Source organism: Mus musculus, chromosome 4 (assembly GCF_000001635.26).
Source record: "Mus musculus strain C57BL/6J chromosome 4, GRCm38.p6 C57BL/6J".
Classification (NCBI taxonomy): domain Eukaryota; kingdom Metazoa; phylum Chordata; class Mammalia; order Rodentia; family Muridae; genus Mus; species Mus musculus.
The window spans coordinates 71,370,392-71,381,968 of NC_000070.6; the positions used below are offsets into that span (position 1 = coordinate 71,370,392).

Below are 11,577 nucleotides of genomic sequence, written 5' to 3' on the forward strand. Positions count from 1 at the left end.
CTAGACCTAAAAAGGGAAGTGGAAACAATAAAGAAAACCCAAAGTGAGGCAAAGCTAGAGATAGAAACCCTAGGAAAGAAATCAGGAACCATAGATGTGGGCATCAGCAACAGAATACAAGAGATGGAAGAGAGAATCTCAGGTGCAGAAGATTCCATAGAGAACAACGGTACAACAATCAAAGAAAATGCAAAATGCAAAAAGATCCTAACTCAAAACATTCAGGAAATCCAGGACACAATGAGAAGACCAAACCTATGGATAATAGGAGTAGATGAGAATGAAGATTTTCTTTTTTTTTTCCATAGGTATATAAACTATTTATTAACAGCAAAGGCCCAGAGACTCATTTCTTCTTGGATACACCCACAGTTCGGCCCCTGCGGCCAGTAGTCTTGGTGTGCTGACCGCGGACACGAAGGCCCCAAAAGTGGCGCAGCCCTCTATGGGCTCTAATTTTCTTCAGCCACTCCAGGTCCTCACGCAGCTTGTTGTCTAGACCGTTGGCCAGAACCTGGCTGTACTTCCCATCCTTCACATCCTTCTGTCTGTTCAGGAACCAGTCTGGGATCTTGTACTGTTGTGGGTTCTGCATGATGGGGATCACTCGCTCCACCTCATCCTCCGTGAGTTCTCCAGCCCTCTTGGTGAGGTCGATGTCTGCTTTCCTCAACACCACATGAGCATATCTCTGCCCCACGCCCTTAATGGCAGTGATGGCGAAGGCTATTTTCCACCGCCCATCGATGTTGGTGTTGAGTACTTGCAAAATGTGCTGGAACTTCTCAGGGATCACTAGAGACATGGCGGCGGCACAGACGGCGGCGTGTAGGCCTCCTGTGGAAGCAAGATTTTCAACTTAAAAGTCCAGCAAATATCTTCAACAAAATTATAGAAGAACACTTCCCAAACCTAAAGAAAGAGATGACCATGAACATACAAGAAGCCTACAGAACTCCAAACAGACTGGACCAGAAAAAAAATTCTTCCCAACACATAATAATCAGAACAACAAAGGCACTAAATAAAGACAGAATATTAAAAGAAGTAAGGGAAAAAGGTCAAGTAACATATAAAGGCAGGCCTATCAGAAGTACACCAGATTTTTTACCAGAGACTATGAAAGCCAGAAGATCCTGGACAGATGTTATACAGACACTAAGAGAATACAAATGCCAGCGCAGACTACTATACCCAGCCAAACGTTCAATAACCATAGATGGAGAAACAAAATTAATCCACAACAAAACCAAATTCACACATTATCTTTCCACGAATCCAGACCTTCAAAGGATAATAACAGAAAAAAAAAAAAAACAAACAAACAAACAAAAAAACAATACAAGGACAGAAACCATGTCCTAGAAAAAGCAAAAAAACTAATTCTTCAACAAACCTAAAAAAAGACAGCCACAAGAAAAGAATTTCAACTTTAACAACAAAAATAATAGGAAGCAACACTTACTTTTCTTTAATATCTCTAAATATGAATGGACTAAACTCACCAATAAAAAGACATGGAGTAACAGACTAGCTATACAAACAGGACCCAACATTCTGCTGCTTACAGGAAATCCATCTCAGGGAAAAAGACAGACACTACCTCAGAATTAAAGGCTGAAAAACAATTTTCCAAGCAAATGGTCTGAAGAAACAAGCTGGAGTAGCAATTCTAATATCCAATAAAATCGACTTCCAAATTAAAGTAATCGAAAAAAGACAAGGAGGGGCACTTCATACTCATCAAAGATAAAATCTTCCAAGAAGAACTCTCAATTCTGAATATCTATGCTCCAAAAACAAGGGCAGCCACATTCATTAAAGAAACTTGAGTAAAGCTCAAAGCACACATTGCACCTCACACAGACTTCAACACCCCACTCTCACCAATGGACAGATCCTGGAACAGAAACTAAATAGAGACACATGGACACTAACAGCAGTTATGAAACAAATGGATCTAACAGATATCTACAGAACATTTTATCCTAAAACAAAAGAATATACCTTCTTCTCAGGGTACCTTTTCCAAAACTGACCATATAATTGGTCACAAAACAGGCCTCAATGGATACAAAATATTGAAATTGTCCCATGCATCCTATCACATCACCATGAACTAAGGCTGGTCTTCAATAACAACATAAATAATAGAAAGCCAACATTCACGTGGAAACTGAACAACACTCTTCTCAATGATACCTTGGTCAAGGAAGTAATAAAGAAATTAGAGACTCTTTAGAGTTTAATAAAAATGAAGCCACAACATACCCAAACTTATGTGCCATAATAAAAACATTTCTAAGAGGAAAACTCACAGCTCTGAGTGCCTCCAAAGAGAAACTAGAAAGAGCACACACTAGCAGCTTGACAACACATCTAAAAACTCTAGAACAAAAGAAAGCAAATTCACCCAAGAGGAGTAGATGGCAGGAAATAATCAAATTCAGGGGTGAAATCAACCAAGTGGAAACAAGAAGAACTATTCAAAGAATCAACCAAATGAGGAGCTGGTTCTTTGAGAAAATCAACAAGATAGATAAACCCTTAGCCAGACTCACTAAAGGTCACAGGGACAGCATCCTAATTAACAAAATCAGAAATGAAAAGGGAGACATAACAACAGATCCTGAAGAAATCCAAAACACCATCAGATCCTTCTACAAAAGGCTATACTCAACAAAACTGGAGAATCTGAATGAAAGGAAAAAATTTCTAGACAGATATCAGGTACCAAAATTAAATCAGGATCAGATTAAAATCTAAACAGTCCTATATCACCTAAAGAAATAGAAGCAGTCATTAATTGTCTCTCAACCAAAAAAAGCCCAGGACCAGATGGGTTTAGTGCAGAGTTCTATCAGACCTTCAAAGAAGATCTAATTCCAGTTCTTCACAAACTATTTCACAAAATAGAAGCAGGATGTATTCTACTCAACTCATTCTATGAAGCCACAATTACTCTGATACCTAAACCACAGAAAGACCCAACAAAGATAGAGAACTTCAGACCTATTTCCCTTATGAATATCGATGCAAAAATCCTCAATAAAATTCTCACTAACCAAATCCAAGAACACATCAAAACAATCATCCATCCTGACCAAGTAGGTTTCATTCCAGGGATGCAGGAATGGTTTAATATATTGAAATCCATCAACGCAATCCATTATAAAAACAAACTCAAGGACAAAATCCACATGATCATCTCATTTAATGAGGAGAAAGCATTTGACAAAATCCAACACCCATTCATGATAAAAGTCTTGGAAAGTTCAGTAATTCAAGGCCCATACCTAAACATGATAAAAGCAATCTACAGCAAAGCAGTAGCCAACATCAAAGTAAATGGTAAGAAGCTGGAAGCAATACCACTAAAATCAGGGACTAGACAAGGGTGCCCACTTTCTCCCTACCTATTCAACACTGTACTTGAAGTCCTAGTCAGAGCAATTCGACAACAAAAGGAGATCAAGGGGATACAAATTAGAAAGGAAGAAGTCAAAATATCACTTTTTGCAGATGATATGGTAGTATATATAGAAGTGATCTTAAAATTTCTCCAGAGAACTCCTAAACCTGATAGACAGCTTCACTGAAGTGTCTGGATAGACTATTAAATCAAACAAGTCAATGGCCTTTCTCTACAAGAAGGATAAACAGGCTGAGAAAGAAATTAGGAAAACAACACCATTCTCAATAGTCACAAATTGTATAAAATACCTTGGCGTGACTAACTAAGGAAGTGAAAGTTCTGTATGATAAGAACTTCAAGTCTCTAAAGAAAGAAATTAAAGAAGATCTCAGAAGATGGAAAGAACTCCCATGCTCATGGATTGACAGGATCAATATAGTACAAATGGCTGTCTTGCCCAAAGCAATCTATAGATTCAATGCAATCCACATCAAAATTCCAACGCAATTCTTCAACGAATTAGAAAGGTCAATCTCCAAATCCACCTGAAATAACAAAAAATCCTAGGATGGAAAAAACTCTTCTCAAGGATGAAAGAACCTGTGGTGGAATCACCATGCCTACCTGAAGCTGCATTACACAGCAATTGTGATAAAAACTGCAAGGTACTGGTATAGTTACAGACAAGTAGACCAATGGAATAGAATTGAAGACCCAGAAATGATCCCACACAGCTATGGTCACTTGTTCTTTGACAAGGGAGATAAAACCATCCAGTGGAAAAAACACAGCATTTTCAACAAATGGTGCTGGCACAACTGGTGGTTATCATGTAGAAGAATGTGAATTGATCCATTTCTTTCTCCTTGTACTAAGGTCAAATCTATGTGGATTAAGGAACTCCACATAAAACCAGAGACACTGAAACTTATAGAGGAGAAAGTGGGGAAGAGCCTCAAAGAGATGGACACAGGGGAAAAATTCCTATATAGAACAACAATGGTTTGCTTGTGCTGTAAGACCAAGAATGGACAAATGGGACCTCATAAAATTGAAAAGCTTTTGTAAGGCAAAAGACAGGGTCAATAAGACAAAAAGGCCACCAACAGATTGGGAAAAGATCTTTACCTATCCTAAATCAGATAGGGAAGTAAAATCCAATATATATAAAGAACTCAAGAAGGTGGACTCCAGAAAATCAAATAACCCCATTAAAAAATGGGGCTCAGAGGTAAACAAAGAATTCTCACCTGAGGAATACCAAATGTCTGAGAAACCCCTGAAAAAAATGCTCAGCATCCTTAATCATCACGAAATGCAAATCAAAACAACCCTGAGATTCCATCTCACACCAGTCAGAATGGCTAAGATCAAAAATTCAGGTGACAGTAGATGCTGGCCAGGATGTGGAAAACGAGGAACACTCCTCCATTGTTGGTGGGATTGCAAGCTTGTACAACCACTCTGGAAATCAGTCTGGTGGTTCCTCAAAAAATTGGACATAGTACTACTGGAGGATCCCTCAATACCTCTCTTGGCAATATATCCAGAAGATATTCCAACTGGTAAGAAGGACACATGCTTCACTATGTTCATAGCAGCCTTATTTATAATAGCCAGAAGTTGGAAAGAACCCAGATGCCCCTCAACAGAGAAATGGTTACAGAAAATGTGGTATATTTACACAATGGAGTACTACTCAGCTATTAAAAAAATGAATTTATGAAATTACTAGGCAAATGGATGGACCTGGAGGGCCTCATCTTGAGTGAGGTAACTCAATCACAAAAGAACTCACATGGTATGTACTCACTGATAAATGGATATTAGTTCAGAAATTTAGAATACCCAATATATAAGATACAAATTGTGAAACACATGAAGCTTGTGAAGAACAAAGACCAAGGTGTGGATACTTTGCCTCTTCTTGGAATTGGGAGCAAGGCTCCCGTGGAAGGACCTACAGAGACAGAGTTTGGAGGTGAGACGAAAGGATGGACCATCTAGATGCTGCCATATCTGGAGTTCCATCCCATATTCAGACTCTAAATGCTGACACCATTGCATACTCTAGCAAGATTTTGCTGAAAGTATCCTGATATAGCTGTCCCTTATATATGCCGGGGCCTAGCAAACACAGAAGTGGATGCTCACAGTCAGCTATTGGATGGATCACAGGGCCCCCAATGGAAGACCTGGAGGAAGTACCCAGGGAGCTGGGGGGATCTGCAACCCTATAGCTGGAACAACAATATGAACTAACCAGTACCCCTGGTTAGACCCAGAGCTCGTGTCTCTAGCTGCATATGTATCAGAAGATGGCGTGGTCGGCCATCAGTGGAAAGAGAGGCCCATTGGTTGTGCAAACTTTATATGCCTCTGTACAGGAGAATGCCAGGGCTAAGAGTTGGGACTGGGTGGGTGGGGGAGTGGGTGTGGGAGGGTGTGTGGGACTTTTGGGATAGCATTGGAAATATAAATGAAATAAATACCCAATAATTTAAAAAAATCTTTAAAATAAACAAACAAACAAACAAACAAATAAATAAATTTTGAGCCGAAGTGACCAGGAAATGAGTGAGCATGGCCGACTGGAGCAAGCAAAGGCCTTAAAATAATAACTAACTAACTAACTAAATCCCCCCCCCCAAAGATGTAATTTTACTTTACAACATCATCCCAGGTGCATACATTGAAGAAATGAAGTTGTAAGTCCATACAACACTTGTACACAAATGATCACAGCAGTGTTACTATTCATACCAAAGAGGAAATATCTCAAATGAATGCTAATGAGAATATTATATATATATATATATATATATATATATATATATATATATATATATATACACACATATATATATATATATATATGCAAAAGACAGTATACACTCACTTTGGATTATTATTCAGCTAGACAAAGGATTCATAATTAACAAAAGTGCTAAACAAAGCTTGGAAAGACAAGTATTATATGTGGTTTCCAAATTTAATATAGACAGATAAGGTTATGTTCATAAATTACAGCACAACCTAGAAGCAAATCTGTCTTGGGATGCATGGAAGATAATTGCTGAATGTGTAAAACATGCTTGTGTGAAAGTTTTTTAAGCAGCACCAATTAATCAGTGCATTATATATATATAATATGTATATATATATATATTCTAAATTAAATAAAATAGACATAAGATTTTGTTCATAATAAATATTAATAAATTTAAGAACCTGCATAATATAGTGGTTACCTGGGACCAGAGGTAGAGAAAGGGGCTGTAGGCAGATGATGAGTGAAAAGTGCATGATGTTTTCTTGTGTGTGTACGTGAGGAAATGATTTTAAAGTTAAAGTCTTGTTTACATAGTTCTGTGAATCTACTAAATGCTACAATCTTCTAAGACTCAAAAATGAATCATGAATGTATAGGTTATATTTCAATAAAACTATTGCCAAAAACTAGAAGCCAATTAGATATATATACAGATATAAGAATATAGAAATATTGGCAAGCAAAATATAAAAATAAAGGGGTAGGCAGAAATAGAGGTGAGCATATTAATTTCACATGAAGAAGTTTAAGGGAAAATGTCAGCAAAGAAATAAAGTCCATTTCACATTAACACAATAGAATCAAACCATCATGCATTGTAGGAGTTAATACATTTGTGTTTAACAACCCAGTTTTAGAATATTTGAGGAAAACTTAATAGAAATAAAAGATTAACAAAACTAAGTTTCTTCTATCAGTATGTACATAAGAAAGAAGATGTAAATAGAAAAAGGAGTAAGAACTTGGAGATTTTATGGCATATTACAGGGTACAGATCATGATGCAGTCATCAAATATAAAAATTTCAACTTATTACAACAAAAACTTTAAATTTTCTTGAGCTTAATTTAACTATCATCTATCTTTCTGTCTAACTGTTGTGTGAGGGCCTCAAGTGTGCCGAGGAACACATATGGAAGCCAGAGGACAACTTGTAGAAGTTATTTCTTTTGTTCTACCAAGTGAGTCCCAGGTCTTGAATTTAGGTCATCAGATTTGTTGGCAAGTGTATTTATCCACTGATTCATCCTTCCAGTTCTGTAAACATATCTTAGTAAAAACTCTGCTAGATGCAGGTATGGTTATATATAGCATTTAGTCTGAGCACCTAGGAGGTTAACTATGACAGGAGGTTAATTCAAGACAAGCTCTGAGTCTGGATACCAAGACCCAGTGTCAAACAAATCAATTAGTCAATCAATCAAAAAAAAAAAAAAACTAAAACAAAACAAAAATAAAACCAAAATATTCTCTATGGTACAAATTAAACTGATCACATTCTCTAATAACAGTGAAATAAAATTCAAAATGGGAAATGTTTAAGTAGCAGCAAAAATAGAACTTTAAAATTATATATTGTGATAATTATTTCCAAAGGCAATTATATTTCAAGCTAACACTTATTTCTAAAATACTATTTCCTTAAAATGAGGTATTTGGACATCAGTTCTCAGCCTGTGATGTGATCCCTTTGGGAGTTAAATTACACTTTCCAAGGGGTAGTCTAAGATCATCTAAAAACACAGATATTAGAATACATACCAGTGGCAAAATTACAGATATGAATTACAATAAAAATAATCTTAATGTTTGGGATCACCATGACACAAAGAACTGTATCATAGGTTGTAACATTAGGAAGTCTGAGAACACTTGTTTTAGGGGATCTACAGATGTCTAGGTAGTAAAGAGTTCTTGTTTATTATTCTTCAAGAGGACATGAGTTCTGTTACTGGCACACATATGAGGCAGACCACAATCACATGTAACTCTGGTTCCAGGTTTTCTAGGTTTTATAACATTGTCTTCTGGTATCCACATGTGGCAAACAGTCATACAGACACAAGAACAAGCACACGCACACACACACACACACACACACACACACAGAAAGAAAGAGTGAGAGAGAGAGAGAGAGAGACAGACAGACAGAGACAGAGACAGAGACAGACAGACAAACAGAGAGACACATAGAGAAAGAGACAGAGAGGGGAGGATAAAAAAGAGAATGAGCAAGAGACATATAGATACTCACCTAAATAGAAAATGAAAAGATCCTATTTAATGGTTCTCACCATATTCCCCTTTTTATAGTTGCTCTTGCTTAGTCCACATCTCATTAATCTAAGGTTTGTTGCTGATTCATTCCTGTGAATTCCTTATGGACAGAGGGGATGCAATAAAGTTCTTTATTACCACCACATTTAAATATCTTCAAGGATACAGAAAGTCCCAAGTAAGTGTTTGCTAATTGATTTTATTGTATAATTGAGGTTGTGAACTATAAATTAAAGGACAAGAGTTCTTGATTATTATTGGAAAGACTTGATGACTCCCAGCACGTCAATTTGCCTCCCTGGACTTTAATATCCTTCATTTAGTGAATTAATATAAAAATGTTACTAAGATTCCTTCTATTCTAGATCTAGATGAGTGAACATAATGGAGGAAAACGACACCATTCCATTTGCTAGAAGACACTCCTGCATATGCAGAAACACTGGCTGCTTTGAGTATTAGAACCAGCCAGAAAGTCATCCCTAGTTCCTCATCAATAGCAGAATGTTTTGTGGTATATTTTCACTAATTAGGTATTTCCTTAATAAAACCCACACAGTTCCAAGGGGGATATGTGTATGTCAAAGTTGTGTTTGAGTGTTTTTACCTCTCTGATGACAACATTTCAAGATTTATATAAGCAGTTTTAATTGCCCATTTAAAAAAGACATCAGTATATATTTTCACTTGAAGTTGTACTAGTTCACTCTTTCCAATACTTCTTTCTCAAACTGCGATATCTTCACTTCTTTTATATATAGATCACAAACATTTTTAATACTTCTTTAAATTTATGTATTGACAAAAGTATTCTGTGCTTCTAACTTGTTATCATATATATATATATATATATATATATATACACACACACACACACACACACACACACACATATATAGGAATACATTTACACACACACACACACACACATATATATTAACTTATGCATTCATGGAAATTATCATGAGATAGATAAAATGTAAATTATTTAATACTAATATTATGTTATAAATTATTACATGCCTAATATAACTATATTAAACTAATTTAAAATATTGCCTGAATAGAAAAATAGTCAAGAATATATTCTAATACATAAACATCAAAAGAGAGGATATGTGATTTTTAGATTATTGTTTATATTTCTATTTTATACATTGTGGTTTATTTGCACAATAATTATATTTGCACACACCCATAAATACCCTATTGAATTTATATCAAAAATTGTTATGCAACCCATCAATTTTATTTCTTTTAAAGCAATATTAAAAGTCCCAAATATATATGATACATTAATATAGAAATATTTTCAATTTATTGACAGCAACTCTTGAATTAATAATAGTTTATATAATGTGATAGAACCAAAATATGTTTATTTTCAGCAAACTGTATAAAGATCAAGCATTAGGACAATAAAGTTGACCAAGACTGTCAATTGTCATGGGCAAGGTTAAAACTTTTAGCCATGAAACTCAGCTAATCAGAATATATGTTCTAAGCACTTACTTGTTGGGCAAGTTTATGGTATATTATCTTATTTCTAAGCCTTCAATGGTATTTCTTATTCTTATTTCTAAGCCTTCAATAGTATTTTTAAGTTATTTAAATGCTAGTTACTTACATTTTATTAAGTGTACATTAAAGTCTCTACCTGTGAGCAGCTGTGCACATACAAGTTTACATTACCCACATTCTCCTCTTCTGCCAGCATAATGGTAAAGCTAAAATTTATAATAAATATTTTACTATTTCCTTACCAAAAAAAAAAAAAAAAAAACCAGTGAATCACATATTATGTGATATACCAATGGTTATGATTGTAAAATTAAATTTCTACAAAAGTGGTTGCCTTATCTGGCCTCAGTGAGAAAAGATGCTCCTAATCTGGCAGAGATTGGATCTGCCAGCATGGGGATGATACCCAGGGTGGCCCACCCTCTCAGAGGAAAAGGGGAGGAGGGATTGGAGGAGGGACTCTTTGAGTAAGGGAACAGAAGGGGGAGCAGCGTTTGGGGTGTAAAGAATTTAATCATGAGACTCATAATGTTTTATTTAACAAATTAATTAATTAATTGTTGGAACTGTAAAAATGTTTTGGGACAGAGATGTTAGCTTGCAAGTTGTTATTTTTTTTTCCTGAGACTATATCCTTGTTTTGAATCCCTGTGTAAGAAGTTGCAACTAAATTTAGTACATAAACAAACCCCAAGCTAACTTTGGAGTATGCTTTTTCTAACAGTCAAGTCTCTGCCAATCACAAGTATACAAATTGCAACTAATCACTTGTAAGCTTTAATGCCAACTAAGACAAAGACTGGATAATCCAATCAAAGTCTTCCTGTCTTATTTGTGGTTTCTTTGGTCTATCTGAATTATAAAACACAGTCAGATGATCTGAAGTTCTAAATGCTTTAAGGTTGATAGATAAATCAATTTTTTTTCAAATAAATTCTGCTAAATCAAAATTGCCAAATTCTTTTAAACAGACATCACTCTTAATTTCCTAGAATTTTGAAAACTTTGCAAAATAAACCTGTATATTAGGAGCACTCTTTCTTTCTTATATAAGGTAAAGAATGGGAATAAAGTTAGGGAATAGAGTACCTACTTAGCATGTAGGAGAACCGAGGTCCTAGACTCCATTCCAAATTCTAAATAATGACAAAACTAAAACCTTCCCAAGTATCTGCATTTCTGTAACAAAAGTTAAGAATGTCTCTAACCCATGTTCACATTTGTGGAAAGCCAGTACGTGCTGCGAGCAATCGTGTGTGCCGCCAGTAATCTCTGAGGAGAGCCGTGTGTGCCGCGAGCAATCGCCATTATAAGATGGCGCGGGCCTCCGCTGTGCCTAACTAGTAAACAAGCCTTGCACGCAGGTGCAAGAGTGAATTCACTCCTAGTCACTCCCATTCTCCGGGTGTAATAGTGGGGTGATGGACAAGCAACGAATCGGGAGCTGTCACGCCATATCAGGTGCTGAAACGTCACGCTGCGGGTTATAAAAGCAGCGCCATTTTCCCTGTTCAGGATCTTCCTGAGAAGC

General features: G+C 36.1%; 1 pseudogene; it reads right to left on the bottom strand.

Annotated features, from left to right (window-relative positions):
* On the bottom strand, positions 304-826 carry Rps18-ps1 (ribosomal protein S18, pseudogene 1; annotated as a pseudogene).